Below are 13,892 nucleotides of genomic sequence, written 5' to 3' on the forward strand. Positions count from 1 at the left end.
AAAAGTTAGCCAGGCGTGGTGGCAGGCCCCTGTAGTCCCAGCTACTAGGGAGGCTGAGGCAGGAGAATGGTGTGAACCAGGGAGGCGGAGCTTGCAGTGAGCTGAGATCACATCACTGCACCCCAGCCTGGGTGACAGAGCGAGACTCCATCTCAAAAAAAAAAAAAAAAAAAAAAAGTTAATAATCCCCATTGTCAGGGAAGGTACTGTGAAGCAGACCCTTTCAGCCAGTGCTGGTGGGAGTGTTAAATCAGTACAACCTTTCTAAAGAGCAACCCAGAAAAAAATCAGCAACAGCCATAAAAATTCCATTGTTGAGAAAGTCATTGTGCAGGAATAATCACAGATAAGTAACAAGTCGTAAGTACAAGGATTTTTATCACATCATTACTTATAAAGTAGAAAAAACTAGAACTGAAAATATCTGATAATAAAATTATTAAGTAAATCATGGTTTGTTCATATTAAGGAATTTTATTCTGTTACGAAGATTTTCTGACCAGGCATGGTGCCTCATGCCTGTAAGCCCAGCACTTTGGGAGGCCAAGGAGGGTGGATCACCTGAGGACAGGAGTTCGAGATCAGCCTGGCCAACGTGGCAAGACCCCGTCTCTATGAAAAATACAAAAATTAGCTGGGCATGGTGGTGCACACCTGTAATCCCAGCTACTCAGGAGGCTGAGGCACAAAAATCACTTGAACCTGGGATGTGGAGGCTGCGGTGAGCCAAGATTGTGCCACTGCACTCCAGCCTGGGCAACAGAGGGAGACTCTGTCTCAAAAATAAAAATCAAAATAAAAATAAAATAAAGATTTTCTCCTCTCAATAAGAATAAATACCTATGTACCCAAAGATTATTCCGTGCTTAAGATACAATCAGAGGAGAAAAAAGATAGAAACATAACGATATAACCACAATTTTTGGTTTATTTTGAGATGGAGTCTCGCTTTCTCTCCCAGTCTGGAGTGCAGTGGTGCGATCTCGGCTCACTGCAAGCTCTGTCTCCCGGGTTCACGCCATTCTCCTGCCTCAGCCTCTGGAATAGCTGGGACTACAGGCACCCACCACCACACCCTGCTAATTTTTTATATTTTTTAATAGAGATGGGGTTTCACCATGTTAGCCAGGATGGTCTCGATCTCCTGACCTTGTGATCCACCTGTCTCGGCCTCCCAAAGTGCTGGGATTACAGGTGTGAGCCACCGTGCCCAGCTGGTATAACCACAAATTTATGGGAATAACGATTATATAAAATATATTTTTTGCCAGGTGTGGTGGCTCACACCTAGAATCCCAGCACTTTGGAAGGCCAAAGCAGGAGGATTCCTTGAGGCCAGGAGTTCAAAACAACGTAGCGAGACCCTGTCTCTACAAACAATTAAAAAATTATCTAGGCATGGTGGTGGCCTGCAGTCCTAGCTACTTGAGAGGCTGAGGCAGAAGGATTGCTTGAGCCCAGGAGTTTGAGGTTACAGTGAGCTATGATTGTGCCACTGCACTCCAGGCTGGGTGACAGAGCAAAACCCTACCTTAAACACACACACACGCATGCACGGGGAGACAGAGAGAGAGAGCGAGAACATTTATTATATATCACTTACTGTGTGCTGGGGTGCCTTGCATCATTTATTTCGTTTAGTCTGCACCAAAATCCTATAAAGAGGTATTTCTGTGCCAGCTTTTGTTTTGTTTTGAGGCAGAGTCTCCCTCTGTTGCCCAGGCTGGAGTGTGGTGGTGTGATCTCGATTCACTGTAGCCTCCGCCTCCTGGGTTCAAGCAAGTCTCCTGCCTCAGCACCCCCCAACCCCAGTAATTGGGACCACAGGTGTGTGCCACTGCACCTGGCTAATTTTGGTATATATTGTAGAGATGAGGTTTCGTCATGTTAACCAGGCTGGTCTCGAACTCCTGGAATTAAATGATCCACCTGGCTGGGCCTCTAAAAGTGTCAGGATTATAGGCGTGAGCCACCGCACCCGGCCATTGTGCCAGTTTTAGAGAAGAAAAAACTGAGGCTTTAGAAAGTTAAGTGACTCGCCCAACGTGCCTGAATCAGATTTTAAATCCAGATCTGTTTGATATTAACCAAGATAGAATGACAGAGATTAGGTTAGTTTTGTCTGTTCTTGAACTTCGCAGAAACAGAATCATACACTAGATACTCTTTGCGTCTGGCTTCTTTTGCATAACTGTTTTTGAGATTCATCCATGTTGTTCCTTTTTTAGCTGAATAGTGTTCCATTGTATAAAAAAATCCACAATTTAGGCCGGGGGCAGTGGCTCACGCCTGTAATCCCAGCATTTTGGGAGGCTGAGGCGGGCAGATCACCTGAGGTCAGGAGTTTGAGACCAGCCTGGCTAACATGGTGAAACCCTGTTTCTACTAAAAATACAAAAAAAATTAGCCGGGCATGGTGGCACGCACCTGTAATGCAAGCTATTCGGGAGGCTGAGGCAGGAGAATTGCTTGAACCTGGGAGGTGGAGGTTGCAGTGAGCCGAGATCGTGCCATTGCACTCCATCTTGGGCAACAAGAGCGAAACTCCATCTCAAAAAAAAAAAAAAACAACAACAACAACAAAAAAGCCACAATTCATTTACCCATTCTCTTGTTGATAGACATTTGGGTTGTTGCAGCCTCAACCTCCCAGGCTCAAGGGATCCTCCTGCCTCAGCCTCCTGATGTGCTAGGATTATGGGCATGAGCCACTGCACCTGGCTGAATCTATCATTTTCTTTCATTGTGAGTGCTGTTAGTTGCTTGTTTAATAAATCCTTTCTTATTCAGAAGTCATGAAGATATTAGTTTGTGTTATCTTCTAAAAAGTAGATTTTTGCCTTTCATGTATTAGTCTTTTATCCACCTGAATTTTATGTTTGCAAATGATATGAAGCAGGGTCCAATTTCATTTTTTTCCATATAGGTATCCAGCTATCCTAGCACCATTTATTAAAAATATCTCTTTTCCCTACTCTCTGTAGGGCTACCTTTGTTATAAATCAAGTAACCATATATGTGTAGACCTGTTTCTAGGGACATACAGTTTTTCAAAATTATTTGATGGAATATGCAAGCAAAAAAATGTGAAGACCACTCTACTAAACAAATTGTGTGGCTTTTATCTGGTTATTTAACTTCTCTGAATTTCCTGCACTATTGGTTGGGAGCATCAGATGGGATCATGCAGTAAAGCAGCTAGGAGACATTTTACATAGTAAGCCTCTGGGAGCAGAGGTAGTATCTTTTTTTCTTTTGTTGTTATATTTCCAGTGCCATGCAGTGCATGGAAACAACACCCACTTGGGACAGGAGCTGCCTTGGAAAGAGCCCAGAGGACGTGACATTGGGGTGGGTCGTGAATGACGGTGAAATCTGTCATCTCTTTTTATGAGTGTCATCTGTTGACTGTCCATGGCGCATTTTGCATGTGGGTTTTATCTGCATATTTTAACTGGTTTAGTAGGGCCCAGAGGGAGATGTCTGTGCCCTGTCCCACATGCCAGCTTTTAGGGAACCCCTGGTAGAAGTCACCCAAGAAGATCTAGCAGAGGTTCCAGCTTCGTTTATACTAGACATAGATACATGTTGCTGAGAGCAGGGCTGGGCCTTTTAAAAATTCTGGGCACTGGAGTGCTGCAGGATTCCTGAGTTTCACCCACATACTGCTTCCTTCCCAACCCCCAGCCAGGGGCCAGCAGGTACAGCAACTAACACACCCACTCACCCCAGCATTGCCACCCATGGGAGTGGAGAAATCCACACCACACCCCCAGTTCTGTCTTGCCTCTGGAAGAGGGAGCATAGGGTCTTGCACTCAGCAGGCAGTCGGTAAGCATGGAGTGAATAACATGTAAGTAACCCTATTAAGATTAGGCTATATGAGCACATTCCCATCTGCTACTGCATGGCAAGAAATGGATAGATTATGCGGCCCTTCCCAGTCCTGAGGGAGCATCGTTATATATACAGATTCCCCAGTGATGGGAAATTTGTATATTTCCGATCCTTCTCCTAACTGCTGAACTAGGAATCTATTCTGATTCCTCCCCTACCTGCTGAATTAGCATGGAAGGGGTTGCGCAGAAAGGAGCTATTTTAAATTAAACTCTCTGGGAGATTCTGGTTTTGATGCCCTGTCAGGTAGGGAAATGATCAAATTATTATATTCCTCATCAAAAGTAACAATTTGGCAGTATCTAGCAAAACTTAAAATTCACATGCATTTTGAACCTATGCTTTCTCCTAGCTCCATCCTATGCCAACAATATAGGCACAAAGATATTCAGGGCAGCAATTTTTTTTCTTTTGCTTAGGTTTGAGATCCCAACAATGCAGCATTTTTGAAATGGACAAATATTTGAGAGTTGGCAAATGTCTATTCATTCATTAGACACATTCTGTTGACATATTCCCACTATCAGGAACAGCAAAAACAAAGTACCTATAATAAAGTCCCTATTCTTACACAGATGTACTTTTTAATCCATCAAAAGAGGACTGAATAAATAATTTATGATACACTCAAGCAATGGAATATTATGCCTTCATCAGAAGGAATGAGGTTTGTCACTACATACAGCTTTGAAAAGATGTAAAAGACAATTTTTTAAACTTAGGAATCTTTTGAATGTATTTATTACCTATTCCAAATGAAGAAAATACAAAAGAGAAAAGCAAGTTTCGGCTGGGTGCAGTGGCTTATGCCTGCAATCCCACCACTTTGGGAGGTCGAGGCAGGCAGATCATTTGAGGCCAGGAGTTCGAGACCAGCCTGGCTAACATGGTGAAACCCTGTCTCCACTAAAATTACAGAAATTAGCTAGGTGTGGTGGCACACGCCTGTAATTCCAGCTACTCAGGAGGCTGAGGCAGGAGAATCACTTGAACCCAGGAGAAGGTTGCAGTGAGCAGAGATTGCGCCACTGCACTCCAGCCTGGGTGACAGAGCGAGACTCTGTCTCAGAAAAAAAGAAAGAAAAGCAAGTTTCAAAACAGGTATACAGTATTATCCTACTTGTGGATAAAAATTATATACATATGCATATATATGTATACAGTTATAGAAAAAATTGTTAAAGAATGTTAAAAAATTGCTAGCAATAGAACTAGCAAATGGAACTAGGAAGGGAAGATTTTGCTTTTCTCTTTATACTCTTTTATGCTGGTTCAAAATTTTATTTTATTTTATTTTTATGTATTTTTTGTAGAGGGGGGTCTTGCTATATTGCCCTGGCTGGTCTCAAACTCCTGGCCTCAATTGATCCTCCCACCCCAGCCTCCCAAACTGTTGGGATTCCAGGCATGAGCCACTACACCTGGCCTAAAAATTTTGACCTAAGGAAAGCTTACTTTTCTAATTTTTTAAACCATTACAAAAATTCCATATAATCTTGAGAGACCATGAAATCTTAAACTTCCAGCAGGGGGCAGCAACGATTCTCAAATATCTCTGACGTCAGCACAAAGCTGAGGATTAGCGTCCCCGGGTTTCCATTTCTAGGCCCAGATACTGTCCTTGCATCACCAGATCATAAAGGAAACAAAACGCAATAACCACAGAAGGCTTAAAATGCCGCAGGAATTGTTGTGTAACAAAACATTTCTGTATGGCTCTTTGTTAACACATCTGCGAGTTAAACTGCCTTTTCTCTCTTTGGAGCTCACAGTTTTCTCATCCATTAAATTGAGGGGGTTTGATGAGATCATCTTAAAAGTTCTGTTTCCATCTCTGTAATGCTAAGACTTTATGACTTAAAACCCAGTATCAGGAAGAAACAAGCCCCAGTGCCCTCTGAAACTAACTGGCTTATCAAAGAATCTGCTTTAAAACCCTCAGCTGGTCAGTGAATTATTGCCAGTTTATCTTTAGTATAGATCAAAGAATACTTTTTTTCAGGGGGGAGGATGTTGGTATTTACTTAACTCACTGACGGAGAAAAAGAACTCTCCCACTCTATAAATGTTTAGCATGTGTGTAAAGGTCGTGGGTCTGGTGTTCAGAAATTACATACGGGCTTACGAAAGAATCTTCACTGGGTTGGCCAAATTAAACAACAGGCAGTTGTAGAGAAATAAACACAAGTTAACATTTAACCACAACAAGGCTCTGTTCTTGCTGCTCAGTCTTTCTCACTAGGAGGGGCCTTGAGAAGGTCAGAGAGCTCTGGCTGCTCTAGCGAGAGGGCTCTTCTGAGAATGCACTAATCTATTACTTTTATAATATATATATATTGGCCGGGCGTGGTGGCTCATGCGTGTAATCCCAGCACTTTGGGATTCCTCATCTGTGAAATGGGGATACCAAAGACCTCTAAGACTGTTAATTGCTGTGAGGGTTAAATGATATAATGCATTATGAAATTACTTAGCATGGGACCTGGCAACTGGAAAGACTTGTTAAAATATGAGTTAATAATATTGTTTAATAAAGCTTAAGCAAAATAAGAAACATACCGCCACATTTATGGGGTGTAGACACCCCTTCTCAAATTTTCAGAATCTCCCAGCACCAAAAGATTCATTTCCTATATTTTTATAAGAAATGTATTCTTCCCTTGACATAGTTGTCTTTTTTTTTTTTTGAGACGGAGTCTCGCTCCGTCCCCCAGGCTGGAGTGCAGTGGCGTGATCTCGGCTCAATGCAAGCTCTGCCTCCCAGGTTCATGTCATTCTCCTGCCTCAGCCTCCTGAGTAGCTGGGACTACAGGCGCCCGCCACCATGCCTGGCTAATTTTTTGTATTTTTAGTAGAGATGGGGTTTCACCGTGTGAGCCAGGATGGTCTTGATCTCCTGACCTCATAATCCGCCTGCCTCAACCTCCCAAAGTGTTGGGATTACAGGCTTGAGCCACCGCACCTGGCCAGTTATCTTTTTTGAGACAGGAGCTTGCTCTGCTGCCCAGGCTGGAGTGCAGTGGCTCAATCATGGCTCACTGCAGCCTTGACTTCCCAGGCTGAAGAGATCCTCCCACCTCAGCCTCCCAAGTAGCTGGGACTACAGGTGTGAGCCATCCCACCCAGCCCATAGTTATCTTTTGATCATATTAGAATGTCTTCAGGAAACAATGATGCAAAGAGGCCCCAGCCCCCAAGCCCCAAAAGCTGGGGCAAGGTCCCAGGGAAGGAGAGCTGAGATGGAGACTAGACCTCAGAACAGGCAAATCAAGACAGCCAAGACAGGCAATCAATCATCTGGGGGCATTTGTTAAAAAGTTTCCAGGATCCAGTCTCCAAGATTTTCATTCTGTTCCAAAATGAATTTCAATAGATAGTTTAATATTTTCATAAAACTATAATCACAGGAAGGGTTTCACATGATCTTACTCTGCTGCACACCCCGGTTCCCCACCAGTTTATTTATTGTTTTCTCCCAAACACTGACTCACTTCCTTTATCCTCAGTCAAGGGCATTGCTTTGATTTGCTATAGTGGCTGCCCCTCTCAGCTTCTGAGTCTTGGCATGAGGGCATGTGAATTCTTCCATCTGAAATCATCTGCTTTCTCACAGCCTAACACTTCGCTTCTCTTCTAAAAGCGACTGACAACTCACCTCCTTCTGGAAGCCTTCCCTGTTGAGTTTTTTCACTTTCGCACTGTGTTCTGTGCCACACATGCAAGTGGAGTTGTGGGAATACAACCAGGGCCGTGTCCTTCTGTCTTTGCTATGGGTGGGTAAGTTCTGGTTCTGTGCCACACAGGCAAGTGGAGTTGTGGGAATACAACCAGGGCCGTGTCCTTCTGTCTTTGCTATGGGTGGGTAAGTTCTGGTTCTTTCCATTGGGGGCAGCATGGTTTTAGGGAGAGAGCAGGGACTCTGGAATCTGTCTGGCATGAACACATTCAACAGCACTACTCATGAGCTCTCAGATTCATCCTGGCTGACCTTTGACACGTTAGGATCGATGCTTTCTTCTCATGGGTCATCCCAATTTCTCCAGGCAGCTTTCTCTTCTCCTCTTTATGTTACTTCTCTCCAAGAGTAGACAAGAAGCCCTTCTTTTTTTTTTCTTTTTTAAATAAAATAGAGACAGAATCTTGCTGTGTTGCCCATCTTTATTTCTTTTCTTTTTTTGAGACAGAGTCTCACTCTGTCGCCCAGGCTGGAGTGCAGTGGTGCGATCTCGGCTCATTGCAACCTCCACCTCCTGGGTTCAAGCGATTCTCCTGCCTCAGCCTCCCGGGTAGCTGGGATTACAGGCGCCCGCCACCACACCCAGCTAGGTTTTGTGTTTTTAGTAGAGACGGGGTCTCACCATGTTGGCCAGGCTGGTCTTGAACTCCTGACCTCAGGTGATCCACCCACCTCAGCCTTCCAAAGTGCTGGGATTTCAGGTGTGAGCCATTGCACCCGGCCTATTTCTTTTTAAATAAAATAGAGACAGAGTCTTCTATGTTGCTGGTCTAGAACTCCTGGCTTCAAGTGATCCTCTCACCTCAGTTTCCCAAAGTGCTTGGATTGCAGGTGTGAGCCACTGCACCCAGCCGGCCCTCTTTTAATTCTCCAATGCACAACTGAGGTCATACCGTGCACCCCACCATGACTGTCGTGTCCTCAGCTGTCAAATGGGGATGATTATAGTCCCTGCCTCACTGAATTCTTGTAAGAATGAAATGAGATCAGGCATGTTTCCACGACCTGGCACCTGGCAAGTTGTGGCAGATGCTTTGGACTGGGTCACTCAAAACCCATTCCAACCCCTTTCTAGATTTGCTTCCTGGACTGCAGAGGATGGAAAGCTAAATATGACATTTCTCAAACACCCTTGCAGCTCTGGTTCTGTTTATGATTTAGATTCTACTGTGTGAGACTTGATAACTATGAGTCACGTGGAGCGGGAGACAGAGCAGGAAGCATCCATTTTGCTGGCACTGGTGAGGGCAGAGGCAATGCTATTCTGGAGCCAACAGCTGTGGTGGCTGCTTAGCAATTCTTTTCTTTTCTTTTCTTTTTTGAGTCAGGGTCTCATTCTGTCACCCAGGCTGGAGTGCAGTGGCGCAATCATAGCTCACTGCAGCCTCAAACTAGTGGCTTCAAACGATCTTCCTGCTTTGGCCCCCCAAAGTGCTAGGTTTACAAGCATGAGCCACTGTGCCCAACCACAGTGTAATTTTGGAAGTCATTCCTGGATATTTATCCTAGTGTCTATGTCTTCAACTTCCCTAATGAGTCCATGAGCCATCCATACCCCTTAATAAATCCTTTTGTGTTTAAATTAGCAAGAGTGAAATCTGTTTTCTGCAACAAAGAAAACTAACCAATACATACATTCAATAAATGTTAGCTGTTACTGTTATTTAAAATACTTCATCAAAGGTTTAGTAATAATGGAAGTAATTACATTTCAGGAAAGGAAATTTTAAATTGGCTACTAGATAAGACTATATAAAATAACTTCTGGAGTAGTACTGTCCCACAGAACTTTCTTTTTCTTTTTCTTTTTGAGACAGAGTCTCACTCTGTCACCCAAGCTGGAGTGCAGTGGTGCCATCATAGCTCAATGCAGACTTGAACTCCTGGGCTCAAGTCATCTTCCTGCCTCAATCTTCCAAATGACCTCCCAAAGTTCTGGGATTACAGACATGAGCTACTGAGCCTGACTTGAATTTTTTTTTTTCCTTTTTTTCTTTTCTTTTTTTGGGATGGAGTCTCACTCTGTCACCCAGGCTGGAGTATGATGGCACAATCTTGGCTCACTGCAACCTCCACCACCCAGGTTCAAGCGATTCTCCAGCCTCAGCGTCCTGAGTAGCTGGGATTACAGGCGCCTGCCAACACGCCCGGCTAATTTTTGTATTTTTAGTAGTAACAGGGTTTCACCATGTTGGCCAGGCTGGTCTTGAACTTCTGACCTCAAGTGATCCACCCATCTCAGCCTCCCAAAGTGTTGGGGTTATAGGCATAAGCCACTGTGCCTGGCCAGAACTTTCTTTAATGATGGACATGTTCTGTATTTGCACTCGATATGGTAGCCACTGATTATATGTGGCTATTGAGCCCTTAAAATGTGGCTTCTATACTGAGGAACTGAATTTTTAATTTGATTTAACTTTAACAAACTTAAGTTTAAAATTAAATAGCCACATGCAGCTAGTGGCTACTGTGTTAGACAGCACAGTCTTGAGTATCCCAGTCCTACCTTTCACAAGGGTGTTTTACAGCTCTCTCTTTCTGTCCCTGGCCAAGGAAACATCTTCAGTCAGTTCTTCCACAAGCCCCAGTCTCAGGGCCACACTATAATAATCTACAGAGGTGCAAAATGCCCATGATGATGACAACTTTTAAATGGTAAATTTAGAGTTTCCTTGTCCCTAAATCTCATTCTAAGATTGCATATTGACTATTTATTTGCATGACCGAATGTTTATTGACTATAAGGTACTTGTATGTGTGTATAATGAGAACTGTACAAGAAATGTTTACTGAAAAACCAAACACCGCATGTTCTCACTCATAGGTGGGAATTGAACAATGAGAACACATGGACACAGGAAGGGGAACATCACACACCAGGGCCTATTGTGGGGTGGGGGGAGGGGGATAGCATTAGGAGATATACCTAATGTTAAATGACGAGTTAATGGGTGCAGCACACCAACATGGCACATGTATACATATGTAACAAACCTGCACGTTGTGCACATGTACCCTAAAACTTAAAGTATAATTAAAAAAATGTTTACTGAAGCATTGTCTATAGTAGACAAAGGTTGGAATTAATCTAAATGCCTATCAAAAGAGAAATAGCCAAGCACAATGGAATACTGTATAAAAGTTAAAAAGGGCCGGGCACAATGGCTCACACCTATAACCTCACCACTTTGGGAGGCCAAGGCAGGCAGATTGCTTGAGCCCAGGAGTTTGAGACCAGTTTGGGGTACATGACAAAACCCTGTCTCTGCAAAAAATACAAAAATTAGCAGGGCATGGTGGCATGTGACTGTGGTATCAGCTGCTTGGGAGGCTGAGGCAGGAGGGTCACTTGTGCCCCGGAGGTGGAGGTTGCAGTGAGCCAACATCACGCCACTGCACTCCAGCCTGAGTGACAGAGGGAGACCCTGTCTCAAAAAAAAAAAAAAAAAAGAATGACTATCTATAATAATCGTATAAAGTGTTCAATATTATATTATTGAGTGAAAAGAATCAAACTGCAGAATAATACATAGAATATAATTTGTTTTCTTAAAAACATGCATGTAAAAATACTACATATTTATTTTCTATGAGTACATTTATATGTATGTAAAAGTATACTGAAAAGTCAGTGAGGATAGCCTCAAAACTCCTAGAAGTGATTTTTTTAGAGGAAGGGAGAAAGGAACTGGCATTGTGGGGAGTGATTAAAGAGAACCAAAACTTTGTCTGCAATGTTCTAATTTTTTTCAAAAGGGAAGAATGTATTACCATATATTCACTAGTAATTAAATGCTAATAAAAATAAGAAAAATAATGGTAGAATTTTAAAGGGGTAACTTATTGTGAAATAAAATGAATAATTATAAACTTGTTATTCAAAGCCAAATTTTTTTTTTGGCTGACTAGTGGTCAGAAGGAGTCAGTAATCAGAGCCATCACCCAACAACTCTAGGAACCTTCTAGAACACAGACATTCACAAAAAGAGTGCAGATTTCAGTGAAGCTCCTCTTCCACGTGTCACTTTTTCATGTTATATACATGAGCCTACATAATGGACCATAAAAGTTTCATAGACCTTCCTTGTTACACAACCAAGCAAATGTACAACTCAAAGGAAACCAGGAAAAGACACAAGAGGTGTCCAAGTTCAGCTTCAGGAGGTCTCTTTTCTACGCGCTTCCACTCCCCCCTCTTCCTCCCACACAGATGTTCCCTATAAATGAGCTTGGCTCTATGCAGCTCATATCAGAATGGGATTGTCCAAAACAGTTTGAAGAGAGGAACTCACACTTCCTGAAATGATTCTCTCTTGACATAAACTCAAATTTAGGAAGGAACCGTCTAAGCCTTTTATAAATACCCATGATGCCCATATGTGACTCAAGACTGATTTTGTTTCCTCCTGTCCTCCTGGTACCTCTTTTATCTTACTAGAGTGATGCTATGGCTTCGGTTCATGACTACAGTGAGTGACAGCTGGGATCTGGCCCTTTCCTCCTGCCCCAATTCATAAATGGTGGGTGTTTTTCATATCTCGAGGGCCCAGGTGCTTGGAAATACTGCCAAATATTCCTTTCAACTTAAAAAAAAATGTAATTATACTGGATTAGGTTATGCATTCACATAATTTAAAAATTCAGAGGATACAAAGTGTATAAAGTGAAATTTGTTTCCCCATCCATGTTGTCCAGTTGTCCAGTTCCCTTCCCCAATTCTACCAGTTCCTAGAATATCTTCCCCTAGACAGATATTTTGTATATGTTTAAAATAACATGTTTTAAATATTTTTAGTAGAGACAGGGTTTCACCATGTTGGCCAGGCTTGTCTTTATAGGCCCGGCATGGTGGCTCACGCCTATAATTCTAGCACTTTGGGAGGCAGAGGCGGGTAGATTGCCTGAGCTCAGGAGTTCAAGACCAGCCTGGCCAACATAGTGAAACCCCGTCTCTACTAAAATACAAAAAATTACCCAGGTGTGATGGCGCATGCCTGTAGTCCTAGCTACTTGGGAGGCTGAAGCATGAGAATCTCTTGAACCCGGGAGGTGGAGAGTACAGTGAGTTGAGATCGTGCCACTGCACTCCAGCTTGGATGACAGGATGAGACTCTGTCTCCAAAAAAATTTTAAAAATAAAATAACACATTTATATTTTCTTCCCTCCCTTTATTTTTTTATTTTACATTAGCAATAGAACACTATATGGGCCAGGTGCGGTGGCTCACACCTGTAATCCCAGCACTTTGGGAGGCCGAGGTGGGTGGATCACCTGATGTCAGCAGTTCAAAACCAGCCTGGCCAACATGGTGAAACCCCGTCTCTATTAAAAATACAAAAATTAGCTGAGCGTGATGGCCGGCACCTGTAATCCCAGCTACTCGGGAGGCTGAGGCAGAAGAATAGATTGAACCCGGGAGGCAGAGGTTGCAGTGAGCTGAGATGGCCATTGCACTCCAGCCTGGTCAAAAAAGCGAAACTCCATCTCCATCTCAAAAAAAAAGAAAGAAAGAAAAAGAAATTAGAGAAGTATCTGGGATTTAGAAAGTACAGAAAACTTGGAAAAGGGCCTTTGGCCCACGCGGTGGTTAGTGAGATGCTCGTCGTTTCTGTGCAGTTGACTTCAAGATAGAAGGTTCAACCTCAGTGTCAAGCTCAACCTCCAGGACCCTCATGGAGACTTCCAAGACCTAGGAAGGTTTGGCATTCATTGCTTTGGGAGCTGCCATCCTTCACCTGCTGGGGTTCTGTGTGGGATTGGGGTAGGGGTCTCTGTTATTCAGGAAACTGCCCTCGCTTCTTCCCAATTAGATTTGCACTTTGTTACTTTTTTTCTCTAGCTTTTTTCAAGATGGATTTATACTTAAAAATACCTGCTCTTAGATAATGAGTGGCAGGGGGGTAGAGGGGATTTGAGAAGACCTGGAAAATTCCCAGGTCTCCAAGACTAAATAAGAAAACTGGGGAGTAAGGGGACTGGAGGGGAACGGAGAAATAAATGTATTTTCTTTTCTTCTTTTAATCAGAACTGTAGCTTGCAATATTTTTTTCCCAAGCTTCTAAGAGAGTTTTGCAAACAATTGGAGTAATTAAAAGTTCTCAGAAGTAGCCGATGGTGCCCTTTTCACCGAGGGAATGTGGGCCAAGCATGATATATTAAAAGAGAGGGAGCTGCTCTATTGAAGTTAAAAATAATCTGTCACATGGCTAATTTGTTGGAATGCAGCAATAAAGGGCTGTGGGCAGAGGGAGAGCTGGA

Source organism: Pongo abelii, chromosome 18 (assembly GCF_028885655.2).
Source record: "Pongo abelii isolate AG06213 chromosome 18, NHGRI_mPonAbe1-v2.0_pri, whole genome shotgun sequence".
Lineage (NCBI taxonomy): Eukaryota > Metazoa > Chordata > Mammalia > Primates > Hominidae > Pongo > Pongo abelii.